We start from the raw sequence: 20,872 nt of genomic DNA, 5'->3' as shown, positions 1-20,872 counted from the left end.
AAAAGTTAAAATAAAGAAACAAAAGAAAACGTACTAAAGGCACTTAATTGTATTTGCCTGATTGATTTGAAATGTGATTTCTCTAACTTTTGAGAGTGTGAGAAAAATAGTTCTCGTTACTAGTGGCATATCTGTTCTCAGTAAATGATTGGTTGAAATTTAATTGTGACGTCAAATTTTCTTGGTTTCTTCTGAATTTTCCTATTGTGACGTCAAGAAAAAAGGCGACCATGCATGTTTAATAACGTCTCATAAAAAGTACACAACTGTCTTCAAATCTTTACAAAGGAAGGATAAAAATCTTTAGTGAAACCGATTTCGCCGTTATAACTAGTGTATGACGACATTTCTCCACTCTCAACAGTTAGTTTCAATTATTAAAATAGCTCGACAATCCTCGCGCTTCAAATATTAAAATGTTAATGATTGGAGAAATATCGTAACACTCTTGTTGCAGTGGTGGAATATGTATTTACTTCATTGGTTGCAGGTTGATAAAACTATATATACATTGAAGGGGAAATTAAACACTTACATGTACTTATTTTAAACACTTTTCAAAAAGTAATATCCAATTCAAATCAATGCCTAGGTAACCAATTACTTTCTCTCAATTTCTTGTTATTTTTGCATTGGATAACTTACGCTATTCTTTTGAATTTTATTAAAATACAGAGATTTACAGAGATGATATTCAAATCTATTGTTTGCTCTGTTGAGTTTTTGATGTTAAACTCAACCAATTGTATCAGCAGTATACGATATGATGTATTATTTTGTAAACTTTTTGAAAAAGTGTAATGCTTAAACAATGTTAACCGGGTTACAGGATGTCAAATTCGATACAAATAATCAAACATTGGACAATAAAGGTAACTCAATATTGGATGTTCCATCGGACTGATACATATTAATTTGTTATTTTATTATGTTTAAAAAAAAAGCAAACATTTAAATGTTGTAAAATAATAACATATTTGTCATGTAAACGTTTTTGAAATGATTGAAATTATGATCAGTTACAAGCTTATACAAGTAATACTGACAGGACACGGACAATAGGACTGCCTTTTTACTATAAGTTCCTATGACATATATAATACACATCGTAGCGAACTGTACTTGTTCTACATTTATGATTATTCTAAACTTAGCATAACCAACTAGTCACAATCTCGGGGATAAACGGCTTTTGAGTTTCATCCTTTTTTCATTGTTTTGCTCCTGTTTCAACATGAAGGGCTTTGAGCTCCTTTGAACATTTTTGAGGGAAGGGGGATACTTAACTGATAAAACACTATCCTCTCATAATAGGGCTTCAAATCAAGGGGTACGTTGGTTCCAGGCTCAAAGTAACGTTTGAATCAGTGTTAATATACTGTAAATTCAGAAATTATTTCGTAGTTTTTATCAATGCAAATAATGCGACTGGTTGATCATCGCAATAATAAGAACTCGCATTCTGATATCTGATACATGAATCTGCATGCAGCTTTTCCGAAAATCGCAATAATTATTCCGATTCAAATAGGCATATACCTGATATCGAATATAATATAAACTCAGCTATTGATTTTTTTTAATTTGTACAAAAAATCGTGTGTAGTTTTGTTGTTATCAATATGTAAACGTTACAATATGCCCTTTAATATTTCCCTTTTATCGGTTAGCATGAACGAAATAGGATAGGTTGCTGGTTTGTTCGTCGCTTCACATCCAGTGGCAAATATCTAATACAAGTTCGGGATGGGAAAGAAATAGATATACATACTATAGTTAGGTCCTAAAGTATTGACCGTCTGGGATGAAGGTATGTGAAATTTGAACTTGCACTGGAAAATGAGGGTATTGTAGCGGGCAGGGGTTTGAAATGAATCGACCCAAGAGTTTTTACTCAAATTTTATGAGTAGTTTGTTAATTACAAAGTCAGTATGACAAGATATGAGCTGGTCAGTATAATATAGGCATTTGCTAAAAGACGCGTAAATAAGTTTCTACATTTTATTCATTTCAAGAATCATATATTTTCATTTATTATTATTATTAGCCATTTGTAAAAGTCTGCTTTATGTTTTGATAGTTTTTTAGAACTTTAACTTGTCAATGATAAATCCATGAAAAAGCAAGAGCGAACATTTTCCCGCCAAAATGTCAGTGGCTAATATCTCAAAAACATGCACATTGTCCCCTTATTGTTTTTTGCTTTTTTGATTCTACGATTAAACCCCTATCAATATATACTAGTTTTATGGAAAGTTATTTATTTTAAACTGAGCAGCAAACTTTTGAGTCGTCGGGAATATGGAAATAATCTAGTGATTAATGTATCACCATGTGAGGAATAGTGCCATAGGTTTTGACCAAATTTAACCATACTACTGTAAAATATTTCTTGTTCACTTTGGTCTCTTGAATCAGTTTGAAATGATGCTTGTATGTTGAATACATCCTGATAATCCTGGTACTCCACCCTTCTGTACTGAAGTGTCTGCATAGTTGCTATCATATATAAATGAAGTCGTCCTTCTAACTATGATAGAGAAACAGATCTGTCCTTTTACATTTAGAAGAGAGGCTGTTCGAAATTTGTTTGATTTCTTCTGATTTATCTTCTTATGGAATGAAACACCTCCCTCTTTTCTATCAAGATGATGGTTTCTTTCCATTCCTCCAAACCTTTTTCAGTAGCCTCCATAGATTAAACATCATGGCTTGATTTTTGACTTTGTTCCTATTAAGACAAAATAAACCAATATGCATCTTCAACTGTCTAATGTCACATCAAATCTTAACAAAGGTTTTTGGTGTTGGAGATAAGTAGAAATAGAGTTTTAAACAAGCCTATTTGAAAATGCTGGTTCCATTATGATTGTCAATAAGACAACTCTCCATTAAAGCAATTATAGGCCAGTACACGGTCTTCAACAATCAGAAAATCCCATACCGTATAAACAAAAATAAAAGGCCCCCAAATGAAAAATATGCAAAAATTCAGATGAAAAAATTGACGGCATAATTTGAAAATTTACTGCCTAATTTATAACGAAAACACAAATATGACAGTTATTAACTGACGACAACCACTGAAATACAGGCTCCTGACACGGGACAAGCACAGACAGAACATACCACTTTCGAGTTTTTATGATGCTTTTTACCAGATAGATCGAATCGCCTGTATCCCTGAACAAAAGTGATCATTATCGTACAGGATAAACTAGAAATAATGTTTGTTCTGTAGGAACTTAATCGCAATTCTGCATTGATAACAGTGCTGATTGTCAATTATGAGAATTTGATTTGCAGAGTAATTTGAGAAATACTATTCTTATAGTATTTTAACAACTTGTTCAACATTGAAACGGAAGTGACGATGCCCTTTAACGCACGAATGTTGCTCACTAAAACCAAAAGTTTTGACTGCAATGCATCGAACTCGAATTTTTTTTTGGCGCGGTTAGACATGTATGTGAGCGTTCACTGTCACATAGGGAAGTGGTGTAACAACACAACATAAAAACACAATATCAAACTCAGTTGAGAAGGCTTTACTTATGAGATTGATACAAAGAAAATGATGTCGTTAATTAGAGATGGTTAGTGACATGTCCCTGCGTTAACTCATAAAGAAAAACAGGAAAGTATAAACTTTATGAGAAAAAAATATTGATGATGAATGATATGCGGCCCCTGTTTTTTATGTATTGTAAGAACCGACGATTATTTCGATTTAGCATACAATTGTACGTTGAATCCTTAGATGGTGATAACAAAAAAATACCAGAATGGCAGATATGCGACCTTTCTCTTTTTTAAATTTTTCTCAGGTTACTCTTATTCATTATTTTATGCATAAGTACAATACTATGGATGGTTTATTCCCCAACAAGCTAAAGTAATAAACTAATCAATCCAGAGTGGATTGTTCGTTAATACAACTACTTTCAGTCTATCCGGAGTAAAGTTATATATTTTTGAAGTAGAATATTAACAAGTAGTTCATTAGAGAATGCAAAGAGCAGTTGCATACATAATTTAGTTAATTAATGTAAATTTGTTAAGTTGTTTATTTTTTTGGTAAAAGGGACATTCAGTATCGAACTGGTAACGAACTCATTGTAAAATAGACAGGCTCAGATTTTGTACCCTTTACATACTTTAGTGGCTAGCCGTGGGCTCTCAAAGAAAATGTACTTCTGAAGATGAAAAACAAAACTACTCAATTCTGACATTTTCTCAGAACTGAACTAAACCGTATTGACTACTAAAATAATACTTTCGGGGATGAAATTAACAACAACATCTACCCAGTAGCTGTTAACACTCAAACAAGAAACCATTCTAGCATAACACCAAGATTAAAGTATCAAATTGCAGAAGTTGTTGTATTGTGAGTTTTTTTGTGCACTTGTGGCAGCTTTTCATTGTTAAATATATATATATTCGCTGTAGTGTGATACGTGATCCTCTACCTTATCTAAATAATGAAAAAAACAATGTCCTTTCAAGACATTGTTTGTAAAATTCAAGCCATAATCTATTAAAATAATACAGTGACCACTATTTCCCTTTTCATGTTCATTAAAGGCTTTTACAAGCACTGAAAACGCTTTTTGAAGCGGGATTTATCTGTAAATAGTTGACAGTTTGTATTATTTTGTACGGTGATACAATTTATAAAGTAACAGGATTTAAAATTTGTCCACATTCATTCCGTTTGGCTAAAAAGACGTACTTATAAAGATAATATTTGAACTTTCAACGAAATGTTAAGCACTGTGCATTACACTCCTGATACTAATTTTTATATAACGATACCACGAGTAATTGAAGACTAACCTGTTCAAAAGTGAACTCTAATATTATAAATCATAATTAGTTTACGCCACTTTTATTTTTAATAATTTCTACAAAAAATGTGCGCTTCTATACGCTATTTATGTAAATCGAAACGAATACCTGCATTCGTAATCTATAATATCGTGATTCGTCAAGGTGATAAATTTAGCAAACTCTTTAATTAAATGTTTACATCTCACTTGTACCAGGGTGAACCGGTGATCAATTACACAGTAATTAGACTCATTTGAACTATCATTCCTTTGGACATAAACTATATGTTCTATCATTGGCCCATATTGTCGTTAAAATTGAAGATTGTAGTAAACAATATCAGATATTAGGAAAATCTTTTTAAAGCTGAAACAAAATCATTTTATTGTTATTTTGTACTAACCAGTAAAAATGTATGTACCTCCAGCATGATAAATATTATACATATTGAACAAATAATAAATATCTATATATATATTCGGATGATCAATTCGCTTATTTGGAGCGATGGATTCATAACAGGAGAAAAATATATAAGAACTTTGACAGAATTAGCCTAGATTGACATATCTATTTGCTATATGAATTCTAAATCTCAATTCTTCACTTTTGTATTCCTTTTATTCTTTAAAGTAACATAAATAAAGGTACGCTATCGAAAACAACTTGGAATGCATGTTTTAAATTCGTGTTTCTTAGCCTGTAGCTTAATATGTTTTGTTATGTTGATTTTGAGTTTGTCTTTTCCTTTAAGCCATGACGTTATCAGTTTATTATTGACTTGTGACATGATTCACTTTGCATAGTATTTTTTTTTTGTGGTTTTATCACTAAACGTGTCTAAAAATTGTCTCCACTTTAACCACATTTAAATAAAAATTGTTTTTACAATTGCACATTGTCCTCATCCTGACAAAAGATGCTTATGTGTTTTATATCTTTGAATATATGTCTGTCAATAATGTTATTCACATTGAATAGCAATACATACAATGTACCTCCTACATGTACATGTAAACACATCGTAAGTGCATACGTGTCATATACATCTTCCCATGTAGTAAACGACATTAAAATCAAATGAAATTAAAACAGACATATTCGAGACTTTTATCAAAATTAAGTCAGCTACACAATTAAATACTAGCATAAGAAAGTAATCAGTTGTCCATCTGTGTTATTGAAAGAATATAATTAATAAAGCCGTGATCACATACTATTTTTTGGTATATCTGCAGATGCATATACGTCTACGTATATGTTACGGTTGAAACGTCCTTAAATAACCGAACTTTAATTAAAGATAGTTTATTTAATGCATCAATGTAAATATAACGGAATTTGATGAGACTTTCATTAAAGTGAGAGGGTACGCACTATAGGACCAGTTCCAATCCACCATTTTCTACATTTGAAAATGCCTGTACCAAGTCAGGAATACGACAGTTTTTTATCCATTCGTCTTTAGTGCGTTTTGTTTTTTTATTTTGCCATGTGATTATGGACTTCCAAATTGATTTTCCTCTAATTTCAGTATTTTTGTGATTTTACTTTTTTTCTTATAGAATACAGACATTTAATAGAAATTATAACCTTCTACAGTTTGTGAGTAAAGTATAAAAAGGGTGTCTCTGCACTGATCGCGTGAGGAGGTTTATTTGATAAGGTGGTCTATTATTTTTTTTAAATTTTGCTTCCTATTAATTATAATCAGAAAAATGTAAATATACATCAACAGTTAATTAAATATGGAAAAGTCTAGCATTAGTGTTCAAAGCTTTAGTGGTGTTGTCGCTAATCATTATAATGGATTAATGTATACATTTAACGTTGTTTATTCCGTGCAAAAGTACACTATCGTTTGAACAAGAACTGTGAAGAATAATTAAATAAATAATTCAACGTTACCCGTAAACAGAAATTAGTATCAATATTTATTATCTTGCACCAATGGATTAAGATTTGACCTTAACAAGGCGTTAAAAGCTTTAAATATGCACTAAAATTTAACTTATTTAATTTTTCACTACAAAATGGTGTGGACAATTTTCCATCGAATCATTAAATGTACCAATTGAACTGCACCAGATTCACATTTCAGCAAATAATGAGTCTGCAGTTATTCTCGAGGCTAACAGATTTGATTATCCAAAATATAATACAAATATTGAAAAGCAAAAAAGTTCACCTAGACCAAATAACATGTATTTTCACGTGACCTCCGTCCTTTTCTAATGAGCTTTTAACCGAATATAAAAACATATGCAATAACAAATAAAACAGGTCATGCAGCATACCAATACATAATAAAAAGAAGCACCACATTTAACTCTTGCATGTATTAACCATGTAATAGCTAGATATATATGAACCACTAATACAGGAATATGTTTTTTAAAAAGTGCAGTTTGAAATTTTATAAATAATTCATAAGATAAAAATTTTAAATCTTGTTATTACTAAAATGTAAATGTAAAAAATGTAAATGTAAAAAATGTAAAAAAACAAAACAAAATTGCAGTTGCAATTCAAGCTGTTACTGCAGAATAACAAGCATAAAAAATGTAACACAGATTACAAGCAGGCAGAGCAAAAACAGTCTGTTCCACTCCAGGACTGAACAAGCCTTCTATAATGTGAGAAGATGTTTACCGTCCTGAAACGGTGTGGTAAGCTTTTCCATAAAGAAGCAGCAGCAAAGCTAAATGATTTTGTTCAATATGTGGTATTTCCAAAATATTACTGTTTCTAAAAGAATATCTAATGTGTTTAATTTGGAATATTTTTTTTATATATAAAATAGCCAAATTATTTACATTTTATAAGCCTCAAGTGCCATTGTGCTGATGAGTTTTACTTGTAGGGTAAGAATTTTTGCGTTCTCAATCAGAGTTTCCGGGGATGTTAGGTTGTCGTCATATACAAATCCTAATGGTCTCTTTACCAGGTTTTTTTTTAAATTCTCTGTACAAAAATGCCAAGCCAAAGGGCAAACATTAAAATAACTCAAAATAAAAGTAAGAAAAATAGTAAGTATATTAAATCTGTTTAGAAGAATCCAATTCTCTTGAGGACATTCAGCTGTTGTGATGCCTTTCTACACAAGTTACTTATATGTGCATCACATTTTAGTTGGTAATCAAAATCAATTCGAAGTAACTTGATGGTTTCTTCACATAATTAAATGTTTGGCTGAATTGGACGGATTGGTTCCAAAGATTCTTTTTCCTAAAGCAATAACTTGAAATTGATCAGAATTTTCCTTAAACCAATCGATCAGCACTGATACTCAGATTATAATATGGATATGAGATGGTCATAATCCTGACTGCTAACTGACAAAGTATTGTCGTCTGCATAATTGTATCAGGTACTATGTTTAGCATCGTAACATAGTACATGATACACAAGGCATGGCGATAATATTTTACCGATCATCTCAATTATCTATCGAACAGGATCTTATAAATTGATGTAGGATACAGTCACAGACATAATGTTATTATAAGTACGTCGGAAATATTATCAACTCTACGAGCGATAAATAACGACCAAATATTAGTCAACGAACTTTCCCAATAGAGCGCTGGATCGCTGGATTCATGTCACACAATAAATTAATCATATAAACGCATACAAAGTGTACAAAACAGCACAAATAACAAAGAAAGGAAACATTTAATGTAAATATCTATAAATATTTTGGAAAAATGATATCCTTCATTAGTGTGATTATGATATAAAATGGATCATATCACTCTATTCTGATAAAACTATATCAATCTTGAAATTTATTCAATAAAACAGTTAAAACCGGACACAAAGACGCTTGTACAGTTCAAAAATCTTAAAAAGGAAGTAGGTTAATTAGCTATTTACACCAGAGACTGCAAAAATATGACGGAGATGAAAATAGTAAGGTGTTATATTCACTGGTACAATTCTAAAATTTCAGCGATAACGACAGCTACTTGTTACAACAACGATTGCGTTGAAATACATTCCCGAGATAGAGCATATTTAATTTTAATTCAATGAAACCTGACCGACGGGCATGAAATCAGCACATATCAAATAGAAATACCCTAAAACTCATATTAAGGGAGATATTAAGAATATTAAATTCTTTACTCGTTTTTCAAGAAGTCATGAAAAAAAATTCAAGGACAATGGACATTTGTCAAACAAAAAAAAACGTTACATAATGCATGTATATACATAGTAGGAAGAATCCAGGCCTTCTATCTTCTGAATAATTACAAATTAAGTTTTTAAGAAGTTAACTAACGCCGAATTTTTTTTCGATTTAGCATACAATTGTACGTTGAATCCTTAGATGGTGATAACAAAAAAAATACCAGAATGGCAGATATACGACCTTTTGTTTTAAAATTTTTTTCAGGTTACTCTTATTCATTATTTTATGCATAAGTGCAATACTGGGGATGGTTTATTCCCCAACAAGCTAAAGTAATAAACTAATCAATCCACGAGTGGATCGTTCGTTAATACAACTACTATCAGTCTATCCGAAGTAAAGTTTCAAATAGACTTTTGAGAAATCATAATGAACGTCCAGTGGTATATACATATAACATGCATGTCAGAACAGAAACATTGACATTAGGTACTTTTAGAACCATGTTCACATATTCACTAGTACTTAAGTGTAAAAAGAACAGGTTGGTGCCTTTCAGAAATACAAACTTGTACACGTTAGAGTTAACATATTTCTCCCGTATTTTTGTAACGAATTAGACAAGTAGGGAACATAAATGCCCCCTCCCAGAGAACAAGTTTTTGCCAGACCCAGGACACATTTGTGATAGTTCAAATGTATACTTGTTGTATATTTTTGAAGTAGAATATTAACAAATAGTTCATTAGAGAATGCAAAGAGCAGTTGCATACATAATTTAGTTAATTAATGTAAATTTGTTAAGTATGTTTTTTTTTTGTAAAAGGGACATTCAGTATCGAACTGGTAACGAACCCATTGTAAAATAGACAGGCTCACATTTTGTACACGTTACATACTTTAGTGGCTAGTCGTGGGCTCTTAAAGAAAATGTACTTCTGAAGATGAAAACCAAAAATACTCAATTCTGACATTTTCTCAGAATTGAACTAAACCGTATTGACTGCTAAAATGATACTTTCGGGGATGAAATAAACTACAATATCTACCCAGTAGCTGTTAACACTCAAACAAGAAACCATTCTAGCATAAAACCAAGATTAAAGTATCAAATTGCAGAAATGTTGTATTGTGAGTTTTTTTGTGCACTTGTGGCTGCTTTTCATTGTTAAATATATATATATATTCGATGTAGTGTGATACGTGATCCACTACCTTATCTAAATAATGAAAAAAAAAACAATGTCCTTTCAAGACATTGTTTGTAAAATTCAAGCCATAATCTATTAAAATAGTACAGTGACCACTATTTCCCTTTTCATGTTCATTAAAGGCTTTTACAAGCACTGAAAACGCTTTTTGAAGCGGGATTCATCTGTAAATAGTTGACAGTTTGTATTATTTTGAACGGTTAAACAATTTATGAAGTAACAGGATTTAAAATTTGTCCACATTTATTCCGTTTGGCTAAAAAGATGTACTTATAAAGATAATATTTGAACTTCAACGAAATGTTTAAGCACTGTGCATTACACTCCTGATACTAATTTATATATAACGATACCACGAATAATTGAAGACTAACCTGTTCAAAAGTGAACTCTAATATTATAAATCATAATTAGTTTACGCCACTTTTAATTTTCAAAACTTCTACAATAAATTTGCGCTTCTATACACTCTTTATGTAAATCGAAACGAATACCTGCATTCGTAATCTATAATATCGTGATTCGTCAAGGTGATAAATTTGGCAAACTCTTTAATTAAATGTTTAAATCTCACTTGTACCAGGGTGAACCGGTGATCAATTACACAGTAATTAGACTCATTTGAAATGTATTTTATTTCGTTTGAAATAGGGTTTTTCCCGTTTGCTATTTGTAGTTAATATTTACAGATGGAAACTAGTGTAACTAGTTCGGATACTGGTTTTGTAACAGTATGTACTATTTATAAGTTTGATGTTAGGTGCAGGAGGCACGAGGAAAGTTTTGGCGGTTTTTATGGGTGGGGTTTAAAGGTACTATATAAAGTTTGGGATTTAAATGTATTAGTATCGAAGGTGCTCGCAGTTACGTCGGATTGAAGTTGGTCACATAGGTATATGTGCAGTTGCTGCTATGTTTATTGTACGTACAGGCGTTGGAGGCATTAGCCGGGGGAAAAGAAACGATGCGAAAGAGAAACAATGTTATATGTCATGTGTTTATATAATGTTTCGAATGAAGAAATATGTAAAATTCAGTAAAATAAAATATTGTATCGCAAGAGAAAATAAGATGTTACTGCGAGCAACTAATCCTATATCTGTGTTTGTCTTGTTTATAGCCTATTGAATTAGAAATTAAATGCTTTAAATTCGGACGAGCAGGGCGAGGGAGAATTTAACTATCATTCCTTTGGACATAAACTATATGTTCTATCATTGATCCATATTGTCGTCAAAATTGAAGATTGTAGTAAACAATATCAGATATTAGGAAAATGTTTTTAAAGCTGAAACAAAATCATTTTATTGTTATTTTGTACTAAACAGTAAACATTTATGTACCTCCAGCATGATAAATATTATACATATTGAACAAATAATAAATATCTATATATATATTCGGATGATCAATTCGCTTATTTCGAGCGATGGATTCATAACAGGAGAAAAATATATAAGAACTTTGACAGAATTAGCCTAGATTGACATATCTATTTGCCATATGAATTCTAAATCTGAATTCTTGACTTTTGTATTCCTTTTATTCTTTAAAGTAACATAAATAAAGGTACTCTATCGAAAACAACTTGGATTGCATGTTTTAAATTCGTGTTTCTTAGCCTGTAGCTTTATATTTTTGTTGTGTTGATTTTGAGTTTGTCTTGTCCTTTAAGCCACGACGTTATCAGTTTATTATTGACTTGTGACATGATTCACTTTGCATAGTATTTTTTTGTGGTTTTATCACTAAACTTGTCTAAAAATTGTCTCCATTTTAACCACATTTAAAAAAAAAAATCAGTTTTTACAATTGCACATTGTCCTCATCCTGACAAAAGATGCTTATGTGTTTTATATCTTTGAATATATGTCTGTCAATAATGTTATTCACATTGAATAGCAATACATACAATGTACCTCCTACATGTACATGTAAACACATCGTAAGTGCATACGTGTCATATACATCTTCCCATGTAGTAAACGACATTAGAATCAAATGAAATTAAAACAGACATATTCGAGACTTTTATCAAAATTAAGTCAGCTACACAATTAAATACTTGCATAAGAAAGTAATCAGTTGTCCATCTGTGTTATTGAAAGAATATAATTAATAAAGCCGGGATCACATACTATTTTTTTGGTATATCTGCAGATGCATATACGTCTACGTATATGTAACGGTTGAAACGTCCTTAAATGACCGAACTTTAATTAAAGACAGTTTATTTAATGCATCAATGTAAATATAACGGAATTTGATGAGACTTTCATTAAAGTGAGAGGGTACGCGCTATAGAACCAGGTTCAATCCACCATTTTCTACATTTGAAAATGCCTGTACCAAGTCAGGAATATGGCAGTTTTTTATCCATTCGTCCTTAATGCGTTTTGTTTTTTGATTTTGCAATGTGATTATGGACTTTCCGAATTGATTTTTTTCTAATTTCAATATTTTTGTGATTTTACTTTTTTTCATATAGAATACAGACATCTAATAGAAATTATAACGTTGTACAGTTTGTAAGTAAAGTATAAAAAGGGTGTCCCTGCACTGATCGCGTGAGGAGGTTTATTTGATAAGGTGGTCTATTATTCTTTACAAATTTTGCTTCCTATTAGTTATAATCAGAAAAATGTAAATATTTATCAACAGTTAATTCCATGCAAAAGTACACTATCGTTTGAACAATAACTGTGAAGAATAATTAAATATCCATCAACGTTACCCGTAAACAGAAATTAGTATCAATATTTATTATCTTGCACCAATGGATTTAGATTTGATCTTAACAAGGCGTTAAAAAGTTTAAATATCCACTAAAATTTAACTTATTTATTTTTTCACTACAAAACGGTGTGGACAATTTTCCATCGAATCATTAAATGTACCAATTGAACCGCACCAGATTCACATTTCAGCAAATAATGAGTCTGCAGTTATTCTCGAGGCTAACAGATTTGATTATCCAAAATATAATACAAATATTGAAAAGCAAAAAAGTTCACCTAGACCAAATAACATGTATTTTCACGTGACCTCCGTCCTTTTCTAATGAGCTTTTAACCGAATATAAAAACATATGCAATAACAAATAAAACAGGTCATGCAGCATACCAATACATAATAAAAAGAAGCACCACATTTCACTCTTGCGTGTATTAACCATGTAATAGCTAGATATCAAAACATATATATGAACCACTAATACAGGAATATGTTTTTTAAAAAGTGCAGTTTGAAATTTTATAAATAATTCATAAGATAAAAATTTTAAATCTTGTTATAACTAAAATGTAAAAAAAACAAAACAAAATTGCAGTTGCAATGCAAGCTGTTACTGCAGAATAACAAGCATAAAAAATGTAACACAGATTACAAGCAGGCAGAGCAAAAACAGTCTTTTTCATTCCAGGACTGAACAAGCCTTCTTTAATGTGAGAAGATGTTTACCGTCCTGAAACGGTGTGGTAAGCTTTTCCATAAAGAAGCAGCAGCAAAGCTAAAAGATTTTGTTCAATATGAGGTAGTTCTTACCTGTGGTATTTCCAAAATATTACTGTTTCTAAAAGAATATCTAATGTGTTTAATTTGGAATAATTTTTTTATATATAAAAAGCCAAATTATTTACATTTGATAAGTCTCAAGTGCCATTGTTCTGATGCGTTTTACTTGTAGGGTAAGAACCTTTGCGTTCTCAATCAGAGTTTCCGAGGATGTTAAGTTGTCGTCATATACAAATCCTAATGGTCTCTTTACCAGGTTTTTTTTTTAATTCTCTGTACAAAAATGCCAAGCCAAAGGGCAAAAATTAAAATAACTCAAAATAAAAGTAAGAAAAATAGTAAGTATATTTAATATGTTTAGAAGGATTCAATTCTCTTGAAAACATTCAGCTGTTGTGATGCCTTTCTACACAAGTTACTTATATGTGCATCACATTTTAGTTGGTAATCAAAATCAATTCGAAGTAACTTGATGGTTTCTTCACATAATTAAATGTTTGGCTGAATTGGACGGATTGGTTCCAAAGATTCTTTTTCCTAAAGCAATAACTTGAAATTGATCAGAATTTTCCTTAAACCAATCGATCAGCACTGATACTCAGATTATAATATGGATATGAGATGGTCATAATCCTGACTGCTAACTGACAAAGTATTGTCGTCTGCATAATTGTATCAGGTACTATGTTTAGCATCGTAACATAGTACATGATACACAAGGCATGGCGATAATATTTTACCGATCATCTCAATTATCTATCGAACAGGATCTTATAAATTAATGTAGGATACAGTCACAGACATAACGTTTTTATAAGTACGTCAGAAATATTATCAACTCTACAAGCGATATAAATGACCAAATATTAGTCAACGAACTTTCCCACGAGAGCGCTGGATCGCTGGAATCATGTCACACAATAAATTAATCATTTAAACGCATACAAAGTGTACAAAACAGCACAAATAACAAAGAAAGGAAACATTTAATTTAAATATCTATAAATATTTTGGAAAAATGATACCCTTCATTAGTGTGATTATGATATAAAATGAATCATATCACTCTATTCTGATAAAACTATATCAATCTTGAAATGTATTCAATAAAATAGTTAAAACCGGACACAAAGACGCTTGTACAATTCAAAAATCTTAAAAAGGACGTAGGTTAATTAGCTATTTACATCAGAGACTGCAAAAATATGACGGAGATGAAAACAGTAAGGTGTTATAATCACTGGTACAATTCTAAAATTTCAGCGATAACGACAGCTACTTGTTACAACAACGATTGCGTTGAAATACATTCTCGAGATAAAGCATATTTCAATTTTATTTCAATGAAACCTGACCGACAGGCATGAAATCTGCACATATCAAATAGAATTACCCTAATACTCATATTACGGGAGATATTAAGAATATTAAATTCTTCACTCGTTTTTCAAGAAGTCATGAAAAAAAATTCAAGGACAATGGACATTTGTCTAACAAAAAATTCGTACCAAAATGCATGTATATACATAGTAGGAAGAATCCAGGCTTTTCTCTTCTGAATAATTACAAATTAAGTTTTTAAGAAGTTAACTAACGCCTCCGCCAAAGTTGCCGGATTAATATCCCTATGTTGAGATTTCTGCGAAAATAGTTTCATGCTCGTCAAAAATGTCAGATAAAAATATATGCTTATATTTATCCAATCTTCTTTACTAGGGACAGCATTACACATACCCACATTTGAGGTGGTATGGGTGTATTCCTCCATCTTGGATTGTAAATAACAGACAATCAAACAAGTTAGAAAAATTTGATGCAGGAATGCAGATATTTAATGTGAATTTTCATTTGAAAGAACCAATTTATAAGAATATTACTTATAATACTAATAGTTTTGCTAATGTTGATTGTTTTTGGTTGTTTTTTTGTTTTTTTTAAATTGCAATTTTTAGGGGAGGTAACTCTTAAACAGTGCATTTTCTGAGGGATTCTACATGGAATCTTCCTTTTTTTATATTTTAGCCGGAAAAAAACGTACGGTGACCCTATCTTTTCTTTTGAAATTCTCAAAGCATTGTCTGACAGCTATTTTATCTTTAAGTATTGAACAATTCTACCATTTTGTTTAGTTTCTATCCACAAAATGGTGTATTTTCTTGTATAATTCATACAAAATGGGTCATTTTGTCGCGACCTGTACCTTGAAAAATGCGCGGTGACAAATAATCTTTCTTATATTTTTCAACATATAATAATAGATACTACGTTTTGGCAAAGTATGAACAAATTTTATCATTTTTATTTTAGACTACCATACCCATGATACCATCTTTACAGCGTAACAATGAACCAGAAAATGTGTTCTTTTTATAATGTAAATTTTTAGTTAATTTTTAGAGAAAAAACAACTGCAGGTTCATTTTTTATGCTTGTTTCGACTGATTACTCTTCATCCGAGCATGATTTTCCTCAATCAAGAAAAAAATGGTATCCGCAAAAATAATTGTATCAACTATATTCCTTAAAAATAACTTTTTATTAGCAATGACGTAAAAATATTCTCCTTGTCAATAATAATCATTAAAATCTTTTCAATACAAACAGATTTACAATGTAAGGCCCCTGTAAATAAATTCTCTGTTTTATGTTGTCTACCAATGCTTTGTACGGTTGAGAAGGGCGGGATTTTTTTATTTTTATTTTTTTTGTTTGACAAACAACATTATATGTTAATTGATTTACACAAGAAAATGAAGGTTCAGCACAAAAATAACTCTTTTTCAAATATATTTAACAGTCTATACCTGAAGCAGAACCCAAGAAATCTGATCTTTCTTGAAATAGTTGATTGACACACTAAGATCATCAACCAAAAAGAAGTATCTCTAGAAGTCTTTTTGTAGGAAACGATTCATTTTAGCGAGAGGAATGTATGTATTACTGAAAAAGTATTACACCGGGTTTTCTATAACACAAACTAGTCAAAACATTTACTTAATTGTATCATCAGTATAAGGAAATAATTCGTAAATATAACTCAACATGCGGACATCTTACACGTTCAGGTATTTCACATCCAATCTTCTATGGTAATATTGTTTATAAAGCACAAAAATGTCAGTATTCAACTCAAATGCTTACAAAACCTTAAAACAGACTTATTAAGAATCGATATAGTTATGATAGTGGTGTCAGGTCATTAAAGATTGCATATTTTGGCTTTAATATTGGTTCACTTATAGGTTCTTTGAATCGTCTTTGCATCGGTGACCTATAGTTGTTAATTTCTGTGTCATTTTGGTCTCTTGTGCACAGATGTCTCATTTACAATCATACAACATCTTCTTTTTTATAAACACATTTATTTAAAAAAAAACAGCTGTTGGCATGCAATGGGTTATGTTCTTCCCATATATTCTATGATAGTATTATACTAAACCCCTAACGGGAGGGATTGTGCCTGATATTCATAGGATGAAGGCATAATCTTTCAATCAGTTTAATTGAGGTCTGGAGCTGGTATGTCAGTTAACTGCTAGTAGTCTGCTGTTATTATGTATTGTTGTAATTTTATTTATTTTCTTTTGTTACATCTATTGGCATCGGACTGAACTGAATTTTAATGTGCGTATTGTTATGCGTTCACTTTTTTACATTGTCTAGAGGTAAAGGGGAAGGTTTTGGAATCTCATAAACATATCTAACCCCGCCGCAATTTTGCAGCTGTCCCAAGTCATGAGCCTCTGGCCTTTGTTAGTCTTGTATGATTTTTAATTTCTATTTCTTGTATATAATATGGAGTGTAGTATGACGTCCATAATCACTGTACTAGCTATATATATATATATACATAAGTACGTCTGAGTCAGTGACAACCCTACAACAGATGTATCCATCGGATCGCCATCAATGATGGTGATACATGGCTGTGTACATAATGTATATACAACTCGTCTAAACATTATTGTCTTATTCTTTGTTAGCTGTTATAGAACTATTAATTATTTTGTTATCTGTTATTAATTGAGAGAATCTTTTTGATGTTAACTGTTATTGAAAATTGGAATGCTAGCATTTTGACAGCCAATCTTCCGTAGAAATTGGAGATAATTGAAAATTGTGATTTGAATGGATAATAGTTTCATTGGCATTCACACCACATCTTCTTACAATGTATATCTATTAGGGTCTTTCTACTGGTAATATCGGGTGGCCCTGTATTTGCAGAAAAATTTCAGTAACATACATCACATAAAAATATTAAAATCAATTGGACCCAGGACCATTCCAGTATATATTATTATTATCCTTTGTAATAAATTCTGTTGTCTGTGAACATGTAGCATTTTGCACAAATTTATAATTCACTTATTTCTTGTGCAATAACTTATAGTATGGATTTTGTTATAAAAAAAGCATTGGTACACCTTATAGATTTTTTTTATTCAATGACCACATAATAATCTTTATGTTGTATTTTAACACCACTGTCCCTGATTAGAGGAGATTTGGGTACCAACTAGCATGCTTAAGTTGACGCAGTCACATTCCTGTATGTGCCAATTTCCAAGTCAGGAGCCTGAATTCAGTGGTTGTAGTTTGTTACTGTGTTTTTTCGTTCCCTATTTTGTGGATAAATTAGGCAGTTAGTTTTCTCCTTTGAATTGTGTCACTGGCTGCACTATTTTCAAAAATTAAATAAAAAAACCTAAACCATTAAAAATTGATCCCTCAAATGCCCTAGATTAAAAATATCCCTATATCAAAAACAGAAACTAGTAATTTCGATCAGAAAAATTCAACATCCATACTATAACTTATTGTACAAGTTACGGGAAAAAAATCATCCAAGGCAGAACTGCCTCAACGGCCGAAATGTCTTGTTTACACAAATTACAATTTTCTAGATCCATACCACAAGTTATATACTAATATCTACGAGTCATCTACTGAATAGGTCCTGGACAGATTTATTTTCTGATTTCATTTACTGTTATCTGTTATTGTCCCTTTTCAATTCCTTGTTATCCGTTTTTCACCAAATCAATTCACTGTTTTGCTGTTATGGGGACCCCCTTGCCCCTCATTTACTGTTTGCAAAAAAACCTGCATTCCCTTTTCCAACGAATACAGGTCCATAAATCTTCAATGTCATATCAAAAGTTTGTAAAAAAAAACCGAAAGTAAGTTATAATTATAGATATGTTATTTCATTAAATTTAAAACTTATCGAATAACATATAGAAACGGAAATGACTCATGATGAAGGCTGTCGTGAATATAGGCATACAGACTTTAGATCGTTACCTTATGTAGTTGTTTCCCGTACTTTCGCGCTCACTTTTCTTAATATAACGTAGCTTTATTGTTACGTATCTTATCTTACGATCACAAAGCATCTGAACTAGCAAGTCATTATTTTAATCCACAAAAAAAGTGAATAACCCTCAAAGATATTGGTGCCGTGACGAAAAAAAAACACAACAAGAGATGAGTTTGAAACTCAAAACAGTACGAGCCGCACATGGACGAGCAGTAATAAAGCTACGGAAAAAAGCAGACCCGGCAGAAGAACTGCAACAAGATGTTATCAACCTCAGATCCATGATAGAGCTTCTTAAAACAAAGCAGAAGACATTGTCCGACCTCAATGAGAAGATTATAGAATCTATTGAAGAAGAAGAAGAAATCGACAAAGAAATTGAAGAAGTTGACAGATACGAGTTAGAAATTTAAATTTGAATAACGAAAATTGTGAAGTTCATAAAAGAAGTAAGTCAGTCTAAAAATCAATCAGCTCTTAACCTTAATGCATCAGATTTTAAATGCAATAACCCCAGCGTGCAAGATCATTCTAACCAGATAATTTTCAACTCAGAGCAAACAAGCCTAAGCAATTCAAGCATGCCCACCTCCACAGTGTCAAGTCATTATAACAAATTGCCTAAACTCAACTCGCCAACTGTCGGCAGAAACCTACTGGAATGATCAGCTTTTTGGGGTTCCTATAATAATTCCGTACATAAAAATCCTTTATTGAGTGACGTGCAACGATTTTACTATTTAAAATCACAACTTTATGGAGAAGCTAGCCAGTGTATTTCGGGAATGCAAATTACTAATACAAATTTTAATCAAGCAATGCACGAGAGATTTGGCCAACAACACAAAATAGTAAACCCATGCATGCAAAATTGTTAAATTTTATGATTTGTCAGACAAAACATTACTCGAGACCACGGTAATGATGATTGGGATATTTCAAGTTTACGCAAAGCAATAAAGAAAGAAATCTGTATCCAAGAGGCCGCTAACGCCAATCCTATTGAAACCGATATTATCCCCACCGCATCGCATCGTTCGTGACAGAAACTGCAAATAACAAATGGAAGTCAACAGGGTCTAAAGATAGAAACAACAATAGTTCCGCTAAGACTAAAAGGCCGTGTTTGTTTTGTCAAAACCCGCATCACCCAAATGAATGTACAAAGATTACCGATATAAACGCCCACACCCAAATCGTAAAGGAAAAACGAGTTTGCTTTAACTGTGTCGGTAATCACAAGGTTTCGGAATGCAAGTCAAAATACAGTTGCCGAAATTGCAGTAAAAAACATCACAGTAGCATCTGCCGTAATAATTTACTAAATGAAAACTCCACTTCAAATGAAAATAAAGCCGTAACAAAACCTGTCAACGAAAAGCTACAAAGAAACAAAGAGCGCTGCTATGCATTATGCAGTTACAGCACATACCGAAATTCTATTGAAAACCGCCATTGCACCCGTATGGTACCATGATGAAAGTGTTATGACTAACTTTCTACTCGATGAAGGCGCCAAGAATTTATTTATTTCTCAAGAACTAGTAGAAAAACTCCATATCAAACCAACTGGTATAGTAAACATGCAAAGTTCTGCATTTCGCGGGAAAGAAGGTGAGGTACGCAATCTGGACAAAGCAACACTATCAATTGAGACCGAAAGAGAAGAAAGAATTTCAATGGAAGTAATATTAATTATTGTTCCTAAAATTACGCAACGATACATATAAGGAAACAGGTAAACATCAACAGCTTGTCCTATTTACGAGGATTACAACTTGATCACCCAGTCACGCATGATGAAAAGTTTTCCATGTCACGTCTCGTTGGAGCAGACTACTGCTGGTCTTTAG

The 20,872-nt window shown here is 31.7% G+C and overlaps 1 protein-coding gene across 1 annotated transcript in view; it reads left to right on the top strand.

Annotated features, from left to right (window-relative positions):
• The first annotated feature begins 755 nt into the window (after window positions 1-755).
• Window positions 756-20,872, top strand: part of LOC134720897 (beta-1,3-galactosyltransferase 5-like) — a 30,395-nt gene continuing 10,278 nt past the window's right edge. Inside the window, exon 1 of the mRNA XM_063583474.1 lies at window positions 756-872. The gene's annotated coding sequence lies outside the window, so the exon portion shown is untranslated. The remainder of the gene's footprint in view (window positions 873-20,872) is intronic.

Source organism: Mytilus trossulus, chromosome 1 (genome assembly GCF_036588685.1).
Source record: "Mytilus trossulus isolate FHL-02 chromosome 1, PNRI_Mtr1.1.1.hap1, whole genome shotgun sequence".
NCBI lineage: Eukaryota > Metazoa > Mollusca > Bivalvia > Mytilida > Mytilidae > Mytilus > Mytilus trossulus.
The sequence above is the reverse complement of the archived record's forward strand: the minus strand, read 5'-3'. Positions and strand labels throughout refer to the sequence as shown.